The following is a 24475-nucleotide window of genomic DNA, read 5'->3' as shown; positions in this document are numbered from 1 at the left end:
CTTTCTCTCTGTCTCTCTCTCTCTCATTGTCCACTCCTCCTGTCAAAAAATAAATAAATAAATAAATAAATAAAGGAAGTGGAGAAGCTGGCACTAGAACCAGGACCCATGTGGGATGCTGCCACTGAGGGCTGGGGCTTTAGCCCACTGCACCACAGCGCCAGCCCCCCACACTGAATTTATGTCTCTGAAATGATATCTAGATATTTCAATAATAATTTGATAACAGTATTTTCAGCTCTGCAGTTTGGCATAATAAAGTTCATAAGAGGGACATATTTAATATAATAAATGAAATTTATAAAATGAATATGAATAGCTAAAATGTTACCCTTTATATTCTAATTATTGTCAAATTTTTAAAATAAATTGGAGGAAGTGAAAATTAAAATGAATACATCAGCTTATCTTATTAAACATACCGTCCTAATTAGAGAAATACCTAAACTCAGGCCAATTTAATTTTTAAAATTAAAGAAACATCTAGGTATTCAGAGAATAAGCTACTTGAAATATAAATGAAGAAAATGTTGGAAAATTAATTTTATCAGGAAGATTTCAAGCACCAGACAGTTTGAAGGAGTTAAGGCAAGTCTGCTTCAAATTGCATATAATTTCCAAGTCTATTACATTTACTTACAAGCTCAGTTCTATTTCTCTTTATCTTCTTGTTTTTGACTTGATCAAGGAATTAAATGCTGCACTATAGTTAATTAATTTTCTGGCGCACAACATTTTCTTCTATGCTGGGATCACAAACGATCAGCCAGACCTTTCTCTTGAGTGAATACATGGGTCTATTCCTGAAGCACACGTTGACTTGGCCAGCTCATTCTCCTCTGCAGTTCCCTTAGCTTCCACACTGCGTGCTCTGAGCTCCAGTGCTGTCCTCACAACTTTGTCACCCACACATTTACACTCTGACCTCTGCGGACAGAACATAGAAGATGCCTTAAAGGGCCAGAGCTGCAGCCTCAAGGTGGAGCCTCCTGAGGAACTCAATGTTTGGCTTCCATCCTCCAACTCAGAGTTCATGTATTTTACTCCAGCTCCTGTTCCTTTATTCTTTATTTACATAAATATAAGCTCTTAAAGTAAGTATTGCTCTCTACATCTGTGGAGGCAAATAATCAAAAAATTGGAGGAAAGCAGTACTGGGGCCAGAGGGGAATTTTAAATATCTACTCACCACAGTTCTAGGAAATCCCCTGGAAAGGAAGGCGAAATCCACAAGTTCATGTGCTGCTAGGAAAAAAAGAACTCATTAATCTGCATTCTCTAGCCTGTATAAATAAAGTAATTTTAGGAAAAGTCAGAGTTGATTGGTTACCACACCAGGCACAAAGTTCCTCACTTCATTTCAGTTGTCAGAACTGACAAAACTGAAATCATTCTTGAAAATGCCTTGACCTTTTTATTTCTCCTTTTTTTAATGGAAAATCAGCTTTTTATTTAAAGTAAGCAAATTTCATGTAATTCATAAATACAAATTTAGGAACATACTGTTAATTCCCACCCTACTCTCCCTCCTGTCCATACTCCCTTCCTCCTCCTTTCTTTCTTATTCCCTCTCAATTTTTTTTTACAATGATCTACTTTTAGTTTACTTTATACTCATAAGATTAACCCTGCACTAAATAAAGAGTTCAACAAGCATCAAGAAAGAAAAACACACTGTTCCTCAACAGAAGAGATGAGACCTGTAAACAATCATTGGATCTCAAAATGTGGATTTCACTCCTGTACATTAAATCTTTAGTACTCTGTTTAGTTACCACAGATCTGGAAAAACACAGATACCAGTGTTTAAGTAGTGTTGTTAGACCCATTGTTTAAAAATGCCATGAATAAACCAGAAGTTCAAGAAGCTTGCAAAAGTCAGGCTAATTGTTATTAAATTATATTTTTAAATATAACTAAAACTCTGCAGTAAATAATATGAACATCATAATAAACATGACTCCTAGGATTGAGGAAATCATTTATTGCAAAGAAAACTTGATATTTGCCTGGAGAAGGGGGAGCGGGAGGTACCAGAGAAAATCAGTTTTATTTTTTTCGTTAATCTGTTCTTATTATTTTTTCCTGTTTGGAAAATGCATTTTGTTCTTTTGTCAACAAAGCTTATCTACCTTGTTGTAAGATACTACAGAAAAAGTAAACTATATATGGAAGAACAGCTTAACATTTTTTCTACCAATTTTCTCTAAATATTTATATTTAACTATTCTACTGGTTTTTAGGGTATATTTAAAATTTTCTAAATTTTAGGCCAGTTGTTAAAAACAGTTATATCGCAGTTGCAAGAGCTGGAAGAGTAAAATAGGTAAAATGGGGTTTATAATCATTGAATGAAAAAGAAGAGAAACTGAAATAAGTAATTTCTCTTCAATAGAAAAGGATCCCAGTGTTTTTAAATTAAGAAGTAAAAAGCCAAGGTCTAAGTACCATGTAAACTCATTTTAAATGTCATGTCTGCTTAGGAGCTAATCATCAGGATGTCTATTTCCTCTTCTTGCTTGAGCCATCAAATTTGTCAAAATTTTATGATAATTCATTCTATCATTCCTTAGACATTTAAATGACAGAGTCCTAGAAAAGGAAAAAAGCATCTGTAATCCTACTCCTCATGTGAAAACTGCCTCCAGAGAGGCCTGAAAAACGTTCCCCATCCTGGCAGGAGCAGCAGCTGAACTTCTCGGTTCCACTATGATTTCTTGCCTTTTTGGAAAATGACAATAAATTGGCTGCCTACCGTTGTTGACCTTTGACCTGTGAGCCCTGGCTGACCACGTCTTAGCTTGCCTGTTTAAGTCAGCAGCTCCAGCATCATTCTGATCCTCTCCCAGAGGGTGTGAAGCTCTCGCTCTCCTGAACGGGTAAGCTCCCCCTCTAGTGTTCACTGCTCATCAAATTATTCCTCCAACAAATAAGAAAGAAAGCTCCCTGATTTTTGTCCCCCACAGAAGGACAAAACTTGGAGCATAATGTGTAGGTGCTGAGTGGCACGAAGAGCAAAAGGTAAGTATAAATGCTGCATTTTAAGGAAGTCCTTTCCTTTTCATCCCCTTGGAGGGAACCCGCTGTTTCCTACGGCTAAGAACCAGGCTGCTCATGCTGCCTCTCAGGCAGACTGCATGGCTGAACAGAGAGTGAGTTTGGAGGTTATGAGCTGACTGGGTGAACCCCAGTCCTTTCTGTAGGGAGGTTTCACCTGGTTAAGAATAAATGACTGCTAGTCACCAAAGCTGACACCTGGTGGCTCTTGGTGGCTCTTTCTTTGCATTCCATTAACTAACAGAGGAACAGGACAGGGAGAGGTACTAAACACCAGACTTTTACTTTCTTCCAGAATTCTGAGAAAGAGCAGTAAAAGAATTAAATCCTTTCCAATTTCTGTTACAAGAATCTTGGTAAATAAGGTCCCAAACTGTCAAAGCCTTAACCTTCCTTTATCTGACACAGAACTATAGAAAATAGTGCAGTAGATATTGGTGAGAGTTGCAAAGGCTGTTGCATACAAAGGATAATAGTTCAGCAATTTCATAAAATCTAATGTTGAAGCCTCACTGAGACACTAATCCAGATTTTATTATGCAGTTGAAAGTGGAAGAGAGAGAGAGAGAGAGAGAGGGAGAGAAAAAGGAAGAAAGGGAGGGCGGCAACTAGGGAAGAAGGAAGGAAGGATGGAAGGAAGGAAGGAAGGAAGGAAGGAAGGAAGGAAGGAAGGAAGGAAGGAAGGAAGGAAGGTGAGAGAAAGAAACCAGACAAAAGCCTGAAATAGTTCTGGAAAGTTAAACTACATGGTTGATGTGGCCGGCGCCGTGGCGTAGTAGGTAAAGCTGCCGCCTGCAGTGGCCACATCCCATATGGGCACCAGTTCAAGTCCCAGCTACTCCAATTCGGATCCAGCTCTCTGCCATGTCCTGGGAAAGCAGTAGAAGATGGCCCAAGTCCTTGGGCCCCTACACCCATGTGGGAGACCCGGAAGAAGCTCCTGGCTCCTAGCTTCGGATTGGCGCAGCTCCAGCTGTTGCGGTCATCTGGGGAGTGAACCAGCAGATGGAAGACCTCTCTCTCTCTCTCTCTCTCTTTCTCCCTCTCTCTCTCTCTTCCATCCTCTGGTTCATCCTCCCAGGTGGGTGTCATGTCTGAGGCTGATCCAGGCCTACATCAAGAGCCAGGAGCTACATCTGGGTCCCCCAAATGGATGCTATGCACCCAACTACTTGGGCCATCATCCACTGCCTTCCCAGATGCATCAGCAGGGAGTTGGATTAGAAGCAGAATAGCTCAGATCTCCAACTGGCGCTCTGATGTGGGATGCTGTCATTGAAAAAGCAGATGACCTGCTGTGCAATAATGCTGGCTCCCAGAGAATCTTAGTAAGCAGTAGTTTCAAAGTTTCTTGCAATGAATTAATTGTATGTGTCTTGAAACAGGTCATATGACTCAGTTAAAGTTCAGGTCAGAAATAACATGGCCAGTAAGTGAGGGGATTTCAAGATGGCAAAATAGGGAATGACATACTGTGCTAGACTAGGGATAAATAGTTAAAAAAAAAAAGTGTACACTCTCAAGAAAAATTAGAGAGAAAATTGCACTGAAAATTCTAAGAAAAGGAAGAGGAACATCGTGGAGCTGTGCAGAAGTGCAGCACAAACACAAAAACAACAGGTGACTGTAGCAGCCGAGAGCCAGAGCGGGAGGCAGCCTGGAGACAGAGGTGACGCCAGACTGCAGCAACCCGTGTGGATAGAGCAGATCTGCCTTTCTGTGGACCAGGCAGGCTGGCAAGGCAGAACCGAACCTCTGCACCCAGCAACTGTGCGAGCCTTGTGTGCTGACACTGTGGAGATGCAGTGGATGCACGAAAGGATGCAGCGTGCAGCTGGGTCTCTGGGCAATCACTGGGTGTGGTTCCACACCCTTGGAGCTCCTTGGTTGCCTGGGGTGGATCACTGCAGTGTGAATTGAGCTCACAGTGAGGACAGAACAGATCACTTGTGTGATTCATATGGCAGTGCAGGTGAGTGTTGAACCTGCTGGGGGCCAACACCCAGGCATTGCTCAGCTTGGAGGAGAGAAGGTGAAGGGGTGATCACACCAACAGGTCATTCTCCCCAGTCTATTAACAAGAGGAGATCTACCACGCCCAACATAGGTGTTACCCTGGATACTCGCCCCACCCTGGAGCACTAACCATAGCTCTCTGGCCACACCCAGCACTTACCTCTTGGTATTCACTGAAAGTGCAGATATTCCACTAAGTCACAGAGGCATAGCTCAAGACAAAAGCCATCAGAAGAAAAAACCAACAGGTAACTCCACAAATGCTTAAAATAAATACAGAAATTCAAAAAACAAGAATAAGGTAGACATCATGATTCCCCACCATCACCACAGGAATGCATTTCAATAATAGAATGTAAGGATGAAGAGACTGATGAAATGCCAGAAATAGAATTCAAAAGATTAATCACAAGATTACTAAAAAGCGATCAGAAGCAAATCCATGAACTAAAGAAAACCTTACATGACATGAATGAAAATTTTTCCCATGAAGTTGAAGTTTTAAAGAGAAATCAAAATGAAATATTAGAAATGAAGAATTCAATAGAAAAAATAAATGTGGTGGAAAGACTTGGTGAGGCAGAAAAAAAGAATATGCAGGCTAGAAGACAAATCTTTGGAAATCTTTCAGTCAGACCCCCCCCCCCAACAAAAAAGAAAGAAAGTAGAAAACCTAAAAACAGTATTGGAGATTTATGGGATATTATCAAATGACCCAACGTTCAAGTCTTATGAGTTCCTGAAGGTGTGGAAATACAGAATGGACTAGAACACCTATTTAGTAAGATAATTAAAGAAAACTTCCCCAATTTGGAGAAAGAAAGGGATGTCAAGGACAGGAAGCGCGTAGAATGCCTACTAAAATAATATGGCCGTGTTAAGTTAGCACTGACTTTAAACTCTTCAATTAGTGGTGATAAAATAAGCCCTCAAGTAATGTTTTTCTTAACATTAATAATTCTAAAACCACAGCTGATTATTTTTATTCTCAAAGTCCAAGTTAGCATTTATTTCTTAAATACAATACTAAGATTAGTCCAGCATTATGGTGTAGTGGATAGATAGGCTGCTCCTTGTGACGCTGGCATCTCATAAGGGTAACGGTTTGATTCCCGCTAGTCTACTTCCAGTGCAGCTCCCTGCTAATGTGCCTAGGAATGCAGTGGAAGAGCCTTAAGTGCTTGGGTCCTGCACTCACATGGTAGACCCGGAAGAAGCTCCTGGCTCCTGGCTCTGTTCTGGCCCAGCCGCAATCATTGTGGCAATTTGGGGACTGAACAAGCTGATGGAAGATTCTCTATCTCTCTCTCTATCTCTCTCACTCTGCCTTTCAAATAAGTAAATAAAAATCTTTCTAAAAATGCCTTAAATATTTATTATAGGGGTGGCATTGCGGCAAAGTGGGTTAAGCTGGTGCCTGGGATACTGGCATTCCACATGAGCACTAGTTGGAGTTCTGAGTTCTCCACTCCTACACCAGCTCCCAGGTAATGCACTTGGGGAAGCAGCAGAGAACTGACCCAATGTTTAGGCCCCTATCACCCACATGGGAGACCCAAATGGTGCAAATAGAGTTCTCGGTTCCTAGCTTCAGCCCGATCCAACACTGACTGCTGTAGTTATCTGGGGAGTGAACCAGCAGATGGAAGATCTCGTTCACACTCTCTCTCCTTTGTCTCTCCTGTCTCCCCTGCCCATCTCTTGGTAACCCTGCCTTTAACTAAATAAATAACATCTTAAGAAGTATTTATTATATAATTGTTATGATTTTTCTCTTTACTAGATTATTTAAACTAGATTGTTCAACAGAGGCAGCGAAAATTTTAAAACACCTTTACTGTGCTGCTTTTAATTTTCCTGGTTCTATGTCATATTAAATGCCATTTTAGTGTTCCTTTTTAAAGTTGACTCAAGGACTTTCTATTTGTTTTCAGATGTCGTATTTTTATTCATTTGAGAGGCAGATTGAGAGAGAGAGAGAGAGGCCTTCTATCCACTGGTTCACTCTCCAAATGGTTGCAACAGCCAGAACTGGACTGATCCGAAGCCAGGAGCCAGGAGCCAGGAGCTTCCTCTGGGTCTCCCACATGGGTGCAGGGGCCCAAGGACTTGGGCCATCTTCCACTGCCCTCCTAGGCCACAAGCAAAGAGCTGGATCAGAAGAGGAGCAGCTGGGACATGAACCAGTGCCTATACGGAATGCCAGCGCCACAGGTGGAATCCTAACCTACTGTGCCACAGCAGTGGTCCCCAAGAAATTTTTTAAAATGTCAAATCACATTGACACAGACAATGCATAGAATGGCCTATGGTCACGCTGGGATGCTGGTTCTCCCTGGTGGACGACCCTGCCCTGGGCTGGGTGGAGAGCACACACACTTCTCTCGGCGCTGTGGTTTTGATGCAAATAACCTTCAGTCACATTTCTCATGCTGGTATGCCCAGCATGAATTGGGGAGGGGGTGTGCAGCACGAATGCCAGTATAACCTTCTTTCATCTGATTCCTTTTAAATGGTGCTCTAAACTGTTGATATGGGTAATGTACAACCCATTAGCAAACTTCCAAAATTAAAAACAATGCTATAAAGGGAAAACTGAATTTTATGAAGCCTTCACAGCACAACTTTCTAGTTAGAATTTCACACTGAAATTTCTGCTATGAAGGAGGTCATGAGTTATGCTATTTTGATTAATTTAATTGATAAGCATTATGCAGCTTGAAAGGACAGATGAAGGGACTCTTGTCTATCAGGGTGGTTATAGAGAAACTCTCAGAGAAAAACAAGGACATCAACAAAAATAAAGACATGAAATAAATTTAATTATGCAGAACCCTAAGAATCTTTGTAATTTGGAGCAATTTATAATAGGATTATAAAATATAAGAATCACAAGGGACCTCAGAGATGATCTCATCTACTCTTTTCATTTGTCAAGTCTCAGGCTTAGGAAAACTGAATTGTTTGCTTAATGTCCTATGGCTACAAACTAGAGAACTAAGCATTGGATTGTGGTCTTTGGAGTCAATTGCAGTGCTGTATTACCAAGCAAGCTTCACTTGTACTTGAAGATAACTGGGAGTGTTTTCATCCAAATAGGCAGGGAAAGACATTGTTGGAAACTTTTGGGTACCTGTGCGTTATTCAAGAAGATAGTAAATATTTAGAGAGGAGGAAAGTTAAATGTTTGATGAGTGCAGAAAATGGGCTTGTTACACCCTTGAACCCATGCTCTGGGACTTCACCTTACCTAAAATAGCAACTGTTAAGACGCAGTGTGTCATTGAGACTGAGAAGTAAAGATCAAAATGAGAGTAGAATAAAGGCCATATATTTCTTATTAACATATATATTGGAAAAAGACATCAAGGTATCTGCTCACTAGGCAAGTTTATAGTAAAATGGTAATGGCAGACTCTAGCAAATTCATAAACTCAGTTCTTACAAATTATGTTAAACACTTTGGTTAACTAGGCTTGTGGATTTTCAGTCAAAATTATACATTCATTAATTTGTTAATCTGCAGCAACTCCAATGATGTTGAACCAAGAGTAAACGATTTGATGGCTTTTTAACTGTAACAGCAAGCCAAAAGAAAATGAAGTAGAAGCAGCATCACTGTTTGTTCTGCCAGCCCACCATCCTAAGTGGGCATGCAGAATTTAGTCCATGTTTACCTTCATCAGAGACTGGATGTTTGTGTCCCCCACTGCCTCTCAGATTCATGTTTTGAAATCTAATCCTTGGGGCTGGCACCGTGGTTCACTTGGTTAATCCTCCACCTGTGACGCCGGCATCTCATATGGGCGCCGGTTCTAATCCCGGTTGCTCTTCTTCCAGTCCAGCTCTCTGCTGTGGCCTGGGAAGGCAGTGGAGGATGGCCCAAGTGCTTGGGCCCTGCACCTGCATGGGAGACCAGGAGAAGCACCTTGCTCCTGGCTTTGGATCAGTGCAGCGCCTGCTGTGGCGGCCGTTGGGGGGTGAACCAATGGAAGGAAGACTTAGCTCTCTGTCTCTCTCTCACTGTCTATAACTCTTCATGTCAAAAAAAAAAAAAAAAAAAAAAAAAGAAAGAGGGAAAAAAAGAAAAAAAGGAAAGAAATCTAATGCGTTATGTGTTGGTGTTTAGAAGTGGAGCCTTAGGGAAGACACGTGTCATGAGGTGGAACCCCCATGAATTAGTGACCTTGTAAGAATCTGGAGAGCTAGCTTGAGGGTCCAAGGAGAAGCTGGCATTTCCAGTCTGGGAGAGGGCCTCCACCAGAATCCAACCAGACTGGCATCCCGAGCCCAGACTTCTAGCCTCCAGAGCTATGAAAAATGAATATGTTAATTCCCCCAGTCTATGGTAATTTTTTATAGCAACCTGAACTGACTAAGAAAACCTTCCTAAGACAGCCTCTCAGATCAATTTTCAAACCCACAGAGTGATTCCTAAGGTTATTACTACTAAGGTTATAATTCAGGAAACTCAGGTAAAATAATCCAAGTTTAATATTAAAAAATTATTACAAGGCAAGGATTGATCTCTTCTAATCTCACTTAGCATGTGAAAAGCTATTTGTCTTTTCTCCCAGTTGAACTTTTATGTCTTTACCAAATGTATTATATCATAATCCCATCTATACATTTGTGATTTAATTAATATAAATTTAGTTTATGTACATAGAAAAAAGCAACAAAGCACATGTAAAGGCACACACATAAATGTAAGCAATACTTATATATTGGTAGAGTAGAGTGAAATTATCCACATTTATATACTTTTTGCAATGAGCACATATTACTATCCTGATTTTCAACAATCCTTCCTACATTATATCATTGAGAAATGAAACGTACATCCATCTAACACAAAGGACAGAAAGAAGAAAGCATAAAAACGTGAGAACCCTGCTAAAAATGAGCAATTTATTTATTCAGGTATTTATTGGGTTCCCATATATGTCTGGTGCTATTCTAAGTTTGGGATGTATCAATTAGCAAAACAGGTAAAAGTCTTGCTTTCATATAGATTACATACTAGTGAGAACCAGTCAGAAAGCCTTGAGATATAAGTAGATTTATAAAGATAAGGCTGGGGAAATTGCCCAAGGTGAGATCTTAGTCACTTATATCTATGGAAGCAAAAGGAAAGCCTAAAAATAGGAAAAAAGGTGAGGGAGGAGAATTGGACACCTTTTGTGGGAGACTTTGGTAGTGATGTTGAAAAAGTTTAAAGTAAAGGGTTGAATTTAGCATAAAAACATGATTGTAAGGAGATTAGATGACATTTTCTGGCATCTGGACTCAGTAAGAAATTACGAAAGCTTTACCTGTAAGGAACAGTGGCTTCCAATGTAGCATTTAGTAATTAGGTAAGTAAGATATAATCATAATTTTGCCTTCATATCTGAAATAGAGCACAACAGAGTGAGTCTTCGGCTCAGCAGTTAAGTTGCTGCTTGGGTCAGCCACATCTCACATTGAAGTGCCTGTTCCAACATCTGGCATCTCCGATCCAGCTTTCTGGCAATGGCACTAGTACTTGGGTCCTTGACACACACATGGAAAATCTGGATTGAGCCATGGACTCTTTGATCTGATCCGACCCTGGCTGTAAAGGGCACATGGGGAGTGCACTAGCAAGTGGGAATGTGCGATAAGCAGTTTGACCATCCTGCATAACTCTGATTTGCATTTTTATGAATGCAGTTCATTGATGGTCTCCATTGGGAGGCCTTCCTTGATTTCCCTCTCCTCTCTTGTTCTAATCTCTATTCAAAGCCTGATTCTTTGCTGGATTTAGATACCAGTCTTTCCATCTCTGCTCCGACTCCACATTTTCTGATGCTGTTTAGTCAGGAACTACTAAGGAGCAGTGATAATGCTTTATTCTTCTCTGCATCCGCAGCTGCGTTCTTGGTGACAAGCACATGGACAGCACCAAGTAAGATTGCTTTCATGAGTGAAATATTTGATATAGATTGAAAATGAACGAAATTTGTAGTGTTCCCCTCTTTGTTCTGGAGTTTAATCAGCATGTTATGGCTACCACAATAAAGTTGCATGGCAGTAACCATTTTGTCAAGATGAGTCAACATATTCCAAATTGCAGCAAAACATAGAAATTTGGACTCTTGACTCCAACTCTAAAATCATACAGCAATTTTAAAACTGCTTTGCTCTAGAACAGGCGTGGTGGGCCTGCAGGCTGGATAAACCCTCAGAATCATTTGGCCCTGCCAAGGTAACTATGGAGAGACTTGAAATTCAACAAATCTACAGCAGACTAATCTTAAAGTTGATAATTTTGTATGGCCCCTGAATGATGTTATAAAAGTCCAAAATGGCCCTTGGGAATAAAAGGTTTCCCAACCCCTGCTCTAGAATGTCAAAATAATCACTTAATTACAAGTAAGACTTTGTACACTATATAATACTAATACAAACATTTTAATCTCATCAATTTTTATTACATTATCCAGTTCATGTCTTTCATCCAGAAAGGATTTGAGGAAGGTCCTATTAGTGGAATCATAGTCAAACTTTCTTCTTCTTGTGAGGCTTATATACTAGGCTCCTAAGCAGATGATAAGCAAATAAATACATGTGGCATAAATGTAGTGGAGGAAAAGGATAGCAACATGGGCGTTAGAGAGCACTGCTGTCAGGCTATTATGCCCTTGTTTGTGTTGGACTGTGGTGGCTTGTCATTAAGTTTCTGACTTTGCCCACTCGACATGAATCCACAGACAACAGTGTGTCAGCTTATTCTTCCTTAACTCTTTCTAGAAGTTCAATTCAGGGGTGTCATGATTGAAGTTGCAATGCATCTTCACATGTGTATTTGTGATCCCGGCAGTACAATTCCTGTGTATGAAGATACTTCAAAAAGTTCATGGAGAGTGAAATTATAAGATGAATTTATTCTGGGGAAAAAGGTTTGAAATCTATGCATAGTTTTGTTTATAATTTGTATTTCTCATAAACATTTTGAAGATCCTTTGTCTTTGGATATATTCAGGCCAAAATAATATGTACCAGAAAGTATTGCTTTAATAAAATTTGAGAAAGGAGAATAAAAGCTAAGATAAAATTATAAGGAACTTTAAGAAACAGCAATGATAATAATCAAAGAAGAAAATGGTATGAAGAACGTCCTCAGTAAATCACTGAAATAGGCAAACATTATTTTTTATAAAAAAGAAAAAAATCTTTCAGGTAGATAGGATTTATGCTGTAGTGGATTTAAACATAATATTATGTACAAAACTGACCTAGTAGAAACGTGTTAAATGATACTAGTTGCAAAGTAGGCATTCTATTTCCAGTAAATTCTATAAAGTTTAAAGTAGAAATATGGTTGGTGGAATTTAAATAAGAATTAAAATAGAGAAAAGCAACCACTACACCATTATAGAGACATAGAATTTCAGAGCCAAAATAAAGCTTAGAAGGAAATTTAGGTAGACTTGCTAACTTTACAGATGAAACCACACGGAGGGGATTGTTGAACATAGATCACCAATAGGGAGAGCGAGAATGGTGAGAGGGAGAGAGGGAGAGGGAGAGAGACAGAGACATAGACAGAGACAGAGAGAGAATGCTCTCTTAATATAGATTTTCACATAATCTTAGTCCTTTGCTGATTTTTCTTGTGCCTCCATCAATACATATGAGTGTGACCATTTGGACTGTGGGAACCATCTCTTCCATATTTCTGAATATTGTTTAGCACAGAGCCTGGCATAATAATTCTATTATAATGCTTGCTTGCTGCCTTGCTTAATAAATAAATGAGTGCTGCTTCTGAGGTCAGAGTGCTGTTTAGGGCATTTGTCATTCTATGAGTCTGCTGTGTGGACTGCTTCCCATGTTGGAACATTCTCTCCTTTTTAATACTATCTATTGTTATCACCAGACACTTGGTCTTATTCATGTGATCTCTTTGACACTTAATCCTATCTATATGATCAATTACACACTTAATATGATCACTTTAACACATATGATGGCATTATTACCACCAGCTTAATGGGATTTGGAGTCCCACGGCAAGTTTTTAGTTTTACCCTTAGGGGTAAGTCTGTGGGAATGTGTGCCAAACTGTATAGCTCCACCTTTTCTGGGTGAAAAGCTCATGAGAGCATGTCAGGCATGAAAAGCCAAAACACTATGGTAAAAAATGTTCTACATGAAGGATCTCTGTGAGTGAGACCTCAGTGGAAAAAAGGGGCTATCAAAGAAGGATGTACTTTTCTCTGAAAGGAGGAGAGGACTTCCACTTTGCTTATGGCCTTCTCTAAATATTGATGGAGTTTGTGGACTCAAAAGGCTTCCATAGCCTTGGCAGCTCATGTCAATAGCCTTAGGTGGTCACTGATGTCATAAATAAGATGTTGATTGTTAAGTCAACAAAAGAAGTGTTGTGCACTTGTTTCCCATATAGGACCTCTGTCCTTAATGAGTTGTATTATGAGAATTAACTGCAAAACATGTTTTCAAACAGTACTTTATACTTTGTGTGTGTGTGTGTGTGGGTGGGTGGGTGGGTGCAAATTGCTTAATTCTTACTTAGTATAGAGTTGGTCTTCTGTATATAAAGTTAATTAAAAATGAATCTTAATGAAGAATGGGATAGGAAAGGGCATAGGAGGTGGGACAGGAGTGAGGATGGGAAGTGCCACTATATTCCTAAAGCTATGAATATGAAGTCTGTATTCATTAAATAAAAGCTTTCTTAAAAAACTAAACTAAAATAAATAAATGAGTGAGCAAATGATGAATGAATGGGTGGTAGACTCTATTCAGACAATGGTTAGTTATGAAACTGAACACGGGATACCTGATACAATTTGAGCATACTTTTGGAAAGCTATTTTCTCAAACTTCATTTTTTAAAGATTTATTTATTTATTTGAAAGAGTTACAGAGAGAGGGAAAGGCATATACACCAAGAGAGAGCTCATCCATCTGCTGTTTCACTCCAGAAGTGGCTGCAACGAACAGGGGCAAGCCAGGCCCAAACCAGCAGCCAGGAGCTTCATCCAAATTTTTGGGGGCCAGAGCTCAAGCAATTTGGCCATTCTCTCAAGCCATTAACAGAGAACTGGGTAGGAAGTAGAGCAGCTAGAATAAGAACCAGCTCCCATATGGGATTCTAGCACAGGCAATGGCCTTACCTGCTATGCTGCAATGCTGTCCCTTTCTCCCAAACTTTAAATGAACAATGAAAGGAATTGTCAGATGAATCTTAATTACAAATTTTTAAAATTCAACATTATTGGAGCAAAGCACATGGCAAACCATCTTACTTGTTATAAGTTGATCTACATAGCAACTGTGCAATACGGATATTCTTCTCAAAGGAAGATAAAGTAACCAGGTCTAAATGAAATTAAACCAATTGCCCAAAGTGACACAGCTTGTAAAGAGAGGAGCTAGATTTGGGTGCTGCCCTGAGTGACAGCACAGCCAATGGACTTTCTACTCAATCATTCTCCCTTCAATTGAAAAACAAAAATCACTTGGAAATGTGGTATCTAGAAACCCAGAAAGTTCTATTAACCTAGAATTCATAGCAATTGTAATGAACACATATTCTGGACTTTAGGGAGACACTTAAAAATGATGTAGGAACAAGAGCTTTGATCCCACAGACATCCATTTCTAAATGGAAGTTGGCTCCAGTGTTATTAAACACTTGGAAACATGGCGTTAACAGCAATACCACTAAAACACCTTCTGTAGATCCTGACTTCCTCACATCCTAATTGTGTGGTCATGGGGGCATAACCTCTCTGTACTTCACTTTCCTGGTTTGTAAAATGCTAATAGCTGCAATAGTTTCTCTTATATGTCATTTGGAGAAAAACATGAGATAGAATTGTCAAGAAATGTGTTTAGAATAGTGTTTTGCATTTAAAAGGCATTTATTGGGACCCAGCGCTGTGGCATAGTGGGTAAAACCACCGCCTGCAGTGCCGGCATTCCATATGGGCACTGGTTCGATTTGAGACCCGGCTGTTCAACTTCCAATCCGGCTCTCGGCTGTGGCCTGGGAAAGCAGAAGATGGCCTAAGGCCTTGGGCCCCTGCACCTGCTTGGGAGACCTGGAGGAAGCTCCTGACTCTTGGCTTCAGATTGGTGCAGCTCCGGCTGTTGTGGCCATCTGGGGAGTGAACCAACGGATGGAAGACCTCTCTCTTTCTCTGCCTCTCCTTCTCTCTCTGTGTAACTCTGACTTTCAAATGAATAAATAAATATTTAAAAAAATAAAAGGCATTTATTGAATGGTAGTTATTATTTTGAAGAAGAAGAGCGCAGGTAACCAAACAGTTCCATTGTAAGAAATACAAGAGCAGACACATAGCTTCTAAGAGAAGACAGCAAGTCAGAACCACATGGGACAAAGGTCAGTGAGTTGATTGAGAACAGAAGTCAACTTTTCTTAGATAGAGGGCTGAGGTAGCTTTCAACACTTCTTAAGAACCCTGGAAAAGTTGCATGTGATTTGTCTTGGCTCTGAGAGTCGTGAGTGGTATGGTCTGTATGGCTAGAGACTTCTCAGAGAATGAAAATATCAAAGGGTTTGGCATTTGGTGCAGTAGTTAGAGATGCTTGTTGAGACTCCCACATCTTATACTGGCGGCTTGGATTCAATTCCCAACTCTATTCCTGATGCCAGCTTTATGCTAATATTCATCCTGGGAGGCGACAGGTGATGGCTCAACTTCTTGGGTCTCTGCCAACCATTTTGGAGACCAGGATTGAGTTTGTGGCTACTGGCTTCAGTCTGGCACAGCCCTGGCTGTTATTGTCATTGGGGTAGTGAACCAAGGATGGAAGCACTGTCTATTGATCTTTCTTTCTCTCTCTCTGCCTTTCAAATAAAAAAAAAATTAAAAATATCAGGAATCAAATTCAATGCAATACCAATCAAGATACCGAAGACCTTCTTCTCAGATCTGGAAAAAATGGTGCTGAAATTTATATGGAGGCACAAGAGACCTCGAATAGCTAAAGCAATCTTGTACAACAAAAACAAAGCCGGAGGCATCACAATACCAGATTTCAGGACATACTACAGGGCAGTTGTAATCAAAACAGCATGGTACTGGTACAGAAACAGATGGATAGACCAATGGAACAGAATTGAAACACCAGAAATCAACCCAAACATCTACAGCCAACTTATATTTGATCAAGGATCTAAAACCAATTCCTGGAGCAAGGACAGTCTATTCAATAAATGGTGCTGGGAAAACTGGATTTCCACGTGCAGAAGCATGAAGCAAGACCCCTACCTTACACCTTACACAAAAATCCACTCAACATGGATTAAAGACCTAAATCTACGACCTGACACCATCAAGTTACTAGAGAACATTGGAGAAACCCTTCAAGATATTGGCACAGGCAAAGAATTTCTGGAAAAGACCCGGGAGGCACAGGCAGTCAAAGCCAAGATCAACTATTGGGATTGCATCAAATTGAGAAGTTTCTGTACTGCAAAAGAAACAGTCAGGAGAGTGAAGAGACAACCGACAGAATGGGAAAAAATATTTGCAAACTATGCAACAGATAAAGGGTTAATAACCAGAATCTACAAAGAGATCAAGAAACTCCACAAAAACAAAACCAACAACCCACTTAAGAGATGGGCCAAGGACCTCAATAGACATTTTTCAAAAGAGGAAATCCAAATGGCCAACAGGCACATGAAAAAATGTTCAAGATCACTAGCAATCAGGGAAATGCAAATCAAAACCACAATGAGGTTTCACCTCACCCCGGTTAGAATGGCTCACATGCAGAAATCTACCAACAACAGATGCTGGCGAGGATGTGGGGAAAAAGGGACACTAACCCACTGTTGGTGGGAATGCAAACTGGTCAAGCCACTATGGAAGTCAGTCTGGAGATTCCTCAGAAACCTGAAGATAACCCTACCGTTCGACCCAGCCATCCCACTCCTTGGAATTTACCCAAAGGAATTTAAATTGGCAAACAAAAAAGCGATCTGCAGCCTAATGTTTATTGCAGCTCAATTCACAATAGCTAAGACCTGGAACCAACCTAAATGCCCATCAACGGTTGACTGGATAAAGAATTTTTTGGGATATGTACTCTTTAGAATACTATACCACAGTAAGAAAAACGAAATCCAGTCATTTGCAACAAAATGGAGGAATCTGGAACACATCATGCTGAGTGAAATAAGCCAGTCCCAAAGGGACAAATACCATATGTTCTCCCTGATTGGTGACGACTGACTGAACACCAAGAGGGAAACCTGTTGGAGTGAGGTGGACACTATGGGAAACGGTGACTTGATCAGCATAGCCCTGACTGTTAATGAACAACTTAATACATTATCCCTCTTAGTAGTTTTTTTTGTCTGTTCTACTTAATATGACTGGTTTAGTTCTGTAATTGATGCACAGTTATTCTTAAGTGTTGAAAATTAACTGAAATGTGATCCCTGTTAAACATGGTGGTGGGAATAAGAGAGGGAAGAGATGTATAATTTGGGACATGCTCAAGCTGACTTGCCCCAAATGGTAGAGTTAGAAACATACCAGGGGATTCCAATTCAATCCCATCAAGGTGGCATGTACCAATGCCATCTCACTATTCCAAGTGATCAATTTCAGTTCACAATTGATCATAATGAAAGGACTAAGAGTCAAAGGGAGCACATAAACAAGTCTAGTACCTGCTAACACTAACCGATAGAATAAATATAGGGGAGAGTGATCCAACATGGGAAGCGAGATACTCAGCAGACTCATAGAATGGCAGATGTCCTAAATAGCACTCTGGCCTCAGAATCAGCCCTAAAGGCATTCAGATCTGGCTGAAAAGCCCATGAGAGTATTTCAGGCATGGAAAGCCAAGACACTCTGGCAAAAGATCTCTGTGAGTGATATCCCAGTGGAAAGAACCGGTCATCAAAGAAGGAGGTACCTTTCTCTGAAGGGAGGAGAGAACCTCCACTTTGACTATGACCTTGTCTAAACAAGATAAGAATCGGAGAACTCAGAGGGCTTCCATAGCCTTGGAAACTCATGACTGGAGCATAGGGAGATTACTGATGCCATAGACAGGAGTGTCAATTGGTAAAGTCAACAACAGGAGTCACTGTGCACTTACTCCTCATGTAGGATCTCTGTCCTTAATGTGCTGTGCATTGAGATTTAATGCTATAACGAGTACTCAAACAATATATTTCACTTTGTTTTTCTATGGGGGTGCAAACGGTTGAAATCTTTACTTAATGCATACTAAACTGATCCTCTGTAAAAAAAAAAAAAAGAAATTATCAACTCCCAACTTGACTCTCACTGGGATTAAACATGACAATAGGTCTGATCTGCTTTCATCATCATTTAAAAAAAATCATCTATTATTTTTCATTTTATGTTTCTGTGTGGGAGCAAACTGTTGAAATCCTTACTTAATGTATACTAAGCTGATCTTCTGTATATTAAGATAATCGAAAATGAATCTTGATGTGAATGGAAGAGGAGAGGGAGTGGGAAAGGGGAGGGTTGTGGGTGGGAGGGACGGTATGGGGGGGAAGCCATTGTAATCCATAAATTGTACTTTGGAAATTTATATTCATTAAATAAAAGTTAAAAAAATACATAAATAAACATTTCAAAAAAAAAGTTTAGTCTACAGAAAACTATCTAAAATTATGGAATTAGTATGTGAGTATAATAAAAATAAAATAAAGGCCTGTACTTTGGCTCAAAAAGTCCAAATAATTTGAAAAATTCAGCATTACTTTGCAGACAAGTTTGCTTATTAATTGTTGAATCTTGTCTTTTATCTCTTCAACTTACCAGCTCCGCTAACATTGTACCCACTTGGCTACGCGAGCACAGCCTTCCTCTCTTGCCACATGTGTGTTTCCAGTCAGCAGGAGCTCCCGCATCTTGTCCACAGCTCTCTCAATGCCCTCAGCGGCTTAGCACAGTGACTGGTACATTGCAGGTACTCCACAATTATTTTTCAACAAATGGGTCTATTTTAAAAACAAATCATCTGCCCCTTATCGTTGGAGGGGAGGGAGTATGCTACGTATGGCTAATCTGCTGATTATTCATCTCCAAAATTGTAAATCTTGAGAAAATATGTAGGGGATCCGCAAAAAGTTCATGGAGAATGTGGATGATGAAAAAACTACATGTACATTTAAAAATGTTTTGAGCCCAAATAAACTTATCTTGGAATTCAAAATTTCCACAAACTTTTTGAAGTGCTGTTCTATGTACAGTCCTTGGCTTGATTCCCGGCAATGCAGGTTTTCATGAATGCTAATTTTACTCTTCCTACCCAGGGAAGAGTAAAAATCTCTTGTGTGTAGAGGATAAATCCTGAATAGCGTAGAGGAATTTCTTAGTACAGAATGACACACGACTGCCCTTCAAATACCATGCTTCAATAGATTGTTTAATCTTTTGTGTATTTTAGCCTTTATAGAAATTCCTGAATGATTGCTACAATAAAATTTATATTTACCCCTATAGCTCTAGTAAAGTATTGATTAAAGATGTCAAAGAAATTTAATTTCATTAAATTCAATAAACACTTATTGATTTTTATTCCATTATGTAAAGATAATATCATCACTTTCTTCAAGACCGTGAGATCTGGCTGGGTAGACATAGATTAAAGAGCTGTATTGCAAAGAATATTTAAAACAATGTAAAGAGGACTTGGAGTTGCTGTTATTTTCAGTATATAATTTCTTAAACAAAATTGATATTGAACTCCTGGAGACATCAATTTTAATACTAATAATTGTATACTGAGAGTCCCCTGTGGTTAGACAAAAGCACTGCAAAGCAGTAGAACAAATCACAAAATGTTATTTCGCTGGTTTTTTTTTTTTTTAAACTTCAACTCCAAATGAAAACAATTATATTTGAGATGTGCATTTAAGAAATGGGTGAATCATAAGGTCAAATTATCTTTAAAACAGAATCAAATGACCACTGAAATCTCTTATGGAAGACATTTAGCTTAGGAAAATTGTTTTCTTTTACTTGAGACTCAGCATTTAGACATTTGCTTTTTTAAATTACTTCTAAAGATTATCTTGGTATTATAATGGAATTGTTGTGCAAATATGGCTTACTACATAAAATGAGAGCTATTACAGCGTCCCTCGTCCCTCCTGTTTCCATCAGGATCCATCAAGAGTTCAGACTGTCCTTATAGGTCTCTGTGCAGTCCTGCCCTCTGGTGCCCTGGGCTTGTGCTGCCATGGTCACTTTCTCCAGCTCATCAGCCCTGAAATAAAAAGCAAATCCTTAGCTCTAAAGGAGACTTGATAGTTGCAGCCCAAATTCAGTTTCAGAAAGTCAAATACTATCAGTGTTGGACTTTGAAAGAAGACTTTCTGTCACTAAACAAAAGCAACCAAAATTAAAAACAGCTCTCTCCAAGTGCCAGTTGTATATAGTTCTAATTATCAGGAAAAAGGCGTGATATGGAGGAAACATTTTCCATATACCACAGTAAACTTTCTGCAGGGAAAATTAATTTTAGAATTTCTGACGATGAGAATGTTTATGGGAAAAATGATCTATACAATAAATATACTTGGTAATTAAAGCTGTCTTCATTATGTCACATATTCCTTCTTATTTAAAAAACAAGTTGTCACCAAGAAGTTATTTTTTCTTCTTGTAGATATTTTTAAAAGTTAAGTACAGTTTTGGGGAAAGTCACTTATACATGTTACATGTAAAATTTTTCTTGTAATCTTGGTAGTCAAAACAATTATTCTTCAAATAAAATTGGTAAATAAGCTCAAGGTAAGGAAAAGGGTATATTAAAACTCTCAAATGTAGTCTAAACTTTAAAAGTTACATCTCGAAAGTTTATTCCATTAATTTAGATGGGCAATCAGACTTTATAAAAAAATTGATATTCCTAATTGATAAAAATATCAGAAAAATAAATTAAAATATTGTATCTATTTTCTTATTTGAAATTAAAATGATAAAAATTAAGGTATTTAATACTTTATTATCTGTAATCCATTAGAAAAGATGAATAAATTCAAAATCCATTGGTTGACTATGAGATAATAACTAACACTTTTGTGTTATAAATTTATGACACAGTTTATACAGTTTATAACAAATGTCAGGTATGCAGTATTATTTATATGAATAGCATTATACAAAATGCATAGGAAAGGAAAAGTTTGTTTTATGTCCTGTAGAGGAATAGTCAGCATAGTGTCACTTAAAAAAATAAAAAAATCTAAGAATTTTGCATTAATTACAATATGGACTCATTTGTTAAAGGGAAAGTAGAATTAGATCTGATTTTAATGATAAGCTATATTGAATTGCTTGCACAATATCACAAATACCTTTAGTGATATCAACCTCAGAAGTAGATTATTTTAAGCAGCAAAGGCAGCAATTAAAAAGGATGTCAAGTTCTAAAAACTGAGCAGTTAGACAAGAATTTTAGCAGGGCATGAATTCAGTGTAGACATGGTTTTTCATATTAATTTCTCTTATATCATTTTACAATGAAACCTTTTAATCTCTCTCAAGATCTCTCAAGTTTAAGTAAATTCTCCCACCAGATATGCAAAACGAAACCATGCTAGTCATTTTGGAATTTTGGGAAAAAAAAAAGAGGTAATAATGTGTTGTGTTCAACTCTACTGCTCCAATTCATTTCAATGAGAATCACTCAATAAAAAGTCCCCATTTCAGCAAAGGCGGGAGAAGAAACAAAAGGACTTAATGAAATGATCTGTTTACAAAATGCTAAGTGAGGGTTGTATGAGAAAACAGCATTAAATCCAATTTTGGTTGCCTAATGCAATTTAGAAAGTCTCTTATGCTCTCAGTTTTTGCTTATCATCATCATTATTATTTTTTTTTGTAAATGGACTGAGGCATGTGTTTTTTTTTTTTTTCCTTAATGTTAAATTCAGGAACCAAAAAAAGCCATTTCACTTTCTTTCTCTTCAACTTTGCTACAGTTTTTCTAAATAGCCCAGAAGAGATAAATCAACGCCTGAACTGTAACCTTACACTTATATACTTGTTAAATGACTTTTTTACAGTCTGTTATTGCTAGAAATTGGATTGCTTTTAAACTAATGCTGTCTGGCAGGCAAAAGTGAGTGAAACCGCAAAGCCTGGAGGAACACTAATTACTTGTTTTAATTAGCAGCAACTTTCACTAGAGTATAATCTCCCTACAGGCCACTTTTCGGTAGGTGTGGAAAAAAATCGTGTAGGAACAAACTGATAATCTCTTACTTGCCCCTAAATGAGAGCAGGACGCTGATTGCAGTGTAGACATATGATCCTGTGCAGGCGTCTAAACCCTCAGGGAACAGGGCCTACCAGGCTAGGCTTACCGGATTCAAAGATCTTTAGCAATCAGTCACACAATAGAGCCTCTTATTTTATGCTGCTACATCATAAAAGTGGGCCTTTTGTTACATTTCCATCCTTAAAAGGATCTTAATCCCTTTCTTTTCAGACCAGTCTATGGCGGATTCCACTGGGACATCCCATTCGCCACAAGCTCTGAAATGACCCACTCGGAAAGCAGCATGCAAAGCTTTGAGCCTTTTTCCCCCTGCCACTCTCCAGAGAACATTAAATCGTACTTTTCATTCCCTCACCATAGGGGGAACCCCCTTAATGATGACAGAGAAAGAAAAATTCCATCACACTGTCCTATGATACCATTCTGCTGTCAAGCAGGCGTTTCCCTGGCCGGAGAATCAAACATGGCTTCCAGCAGGTGGATGCTGCCGAAGGTCATGGCCAACAAAATGCAGAGGTTACACGCGGAGGAAGCGCAGGTTCCCACAGCAAATTAAGTCATCTGTGAAGCCTTCTCATTTCCCAGCCACTAAATTTATGGCTGCTTTTAAGGGTCATCATGGCTTGCATGGACATGTGCCATATTGAAATTATTTGGGATTTTGGAAGAGCGGGATTGTCCCAGTTAAAATCATACAGGTGAGTTACATGTGGAAAGAAAACGGCTGAACATTGGAAGTGTGTTTATATAACTCTTCATTACTGATTAAAGAGGTAAAATCTGAAGTATTTAATTAATAATTTAAAAACCAAAGCTTAAATAATTTAACACGAGTGCATTTTAAAAGTAAAGGTGGAGGTATGGGAAATAGTCATATTTCTCCTTCAGATGAGAAAATTATTTTAACTTTTACATGAAAGGGACTTTAAAAACCCATAAGTATATAGTTGTATAATGAGATTATAAATCATTGCTATGATCTGAATTCCTATAGAGCTGGAAATATGGCTTTCATTTTTTTTCTTAAATTGAAACTGAAAAAAAGGGATTTTTTTTATTTCACACATATACATTAAAAAATCAGTAAGTTTCATTGGACTCAATGACCTGTTACTTAATCTAAATTGAAAATAAAACTTTCTCATAGATTCTGGAAGTATTTAGCTTTTTATTATTGAAAGCAGTTTTTTAATTATGCTGCAGTTTCTGCCCAATGATGAGGATGAATAGAATCTATTCTATTTTACACCAGTGACTCAGAGAACTGTGCACAAACCTTCACAAGTGTTACCATTTCCAATTGTAGATGTTAATATCACGACAAATATTTCCTTGACCCAGTGATGAGATCTTTCATAAGATTATAAATTTGTTGGATATTTTTCCGTTCATTTTTCTTGATTAATAAATTAAGAGATGCCTTAATTGAAAAACTCACAATGCCTTCACAGGTATAAGGTCTTGAAAAATTACATATAAATGATCACAAACCCTAGAAAATATCTTATACATAAATAATTTCATAGAGTAATATCATATACACATTTATCCATTTCACACTCAAAGATTCAAAAATTTGTTACTTGCTGAAAAACCTAAAAATAAGCCAAACTAAAAGCTCAATTTTTTGACACAACAGATATTGATTCTGGGATTCTTATAGTACTCGGGTGGCAATGTTTGCCCATGCTTGATTATTTGAAACCTCAAGCAGGGGAATGAGCGGCCTCCAAGATGCTTAAACAATAACTTCCCTTTGTTTCTGCAGTGCCCTACTCTTTAGGAACTTCATTTTAGCTTGCACAAGGGTACCTTCAGTTATTAGTTCCTCAAAAGCAAAAACTCACAAAGAATTCACACAAAAATGATGGAACTCTCGGTTTGCAGCCTGTTTTCTTTGAAGGCAACCTTGTGGTTAGGGAGTCCTTGAGGTCTGGCTTGCTGGAGGGTTGGGAATGCAATGCATGAGATAGCAAAAAGAGACTTGATTAGAAAAAGTCAACATCTACCAGAAAGAAAGAGTTGAAAGGGGCTTTGTGAACAGGGGTGCGTGGGCAATAGTGGAGAATGGATGAGGGTGGGGCTGCCCCAACTCTTT

The 24475-nt window shown here is 38.7% G+C and overlaps 1 long non-coding RNA gene across 1 annotated transcript in view; it reads right to left on the bottom strand.

Annotated features, from left to right (window-relative positions):
• The window catches only part of LOC108177265 (uncharacterized), a 29516-nt gene extending 28366 nt beyond the window's left edge, over nucleotides 1–1150 (bottom strand). Inside the window, exon 1 of the long non-coding RNA XR_001794081.4 lies at nucleotides 641–1150. This is a non-coding gene — a long non-coding RNA (uncharacterized LOC108177265). The remainder of the gene's footprint in view (nucleotides 1–640) is intronic.
• Between the last annotated feature and the right edge of the window lie 23325 nt (nucleotides 1151–24475).

The sequence above is a fragment of the Oryctolagus cuniculus genome, chromosome 14 (genome assembly GCF_051225735.1).
Source record: "Oryctolagus cuniculus isolate XC-2025 breed Fujian yellow rabbit chromosome 14, ASM5122573v1, whole genome shotgun sequence".
NCBI classification, from domain to species: Eukaryota; Metazoa; Chordata; class Mammalia; order Lagomorpha; family Leporidae; genus Oryctolagus; species Oryctolagus cuniculus.
The sequence above is the reverse complement of the archived record's forward strand: the minus strand, read 5'-3'. Positions and strand labels throughout refer to the sequence as shown.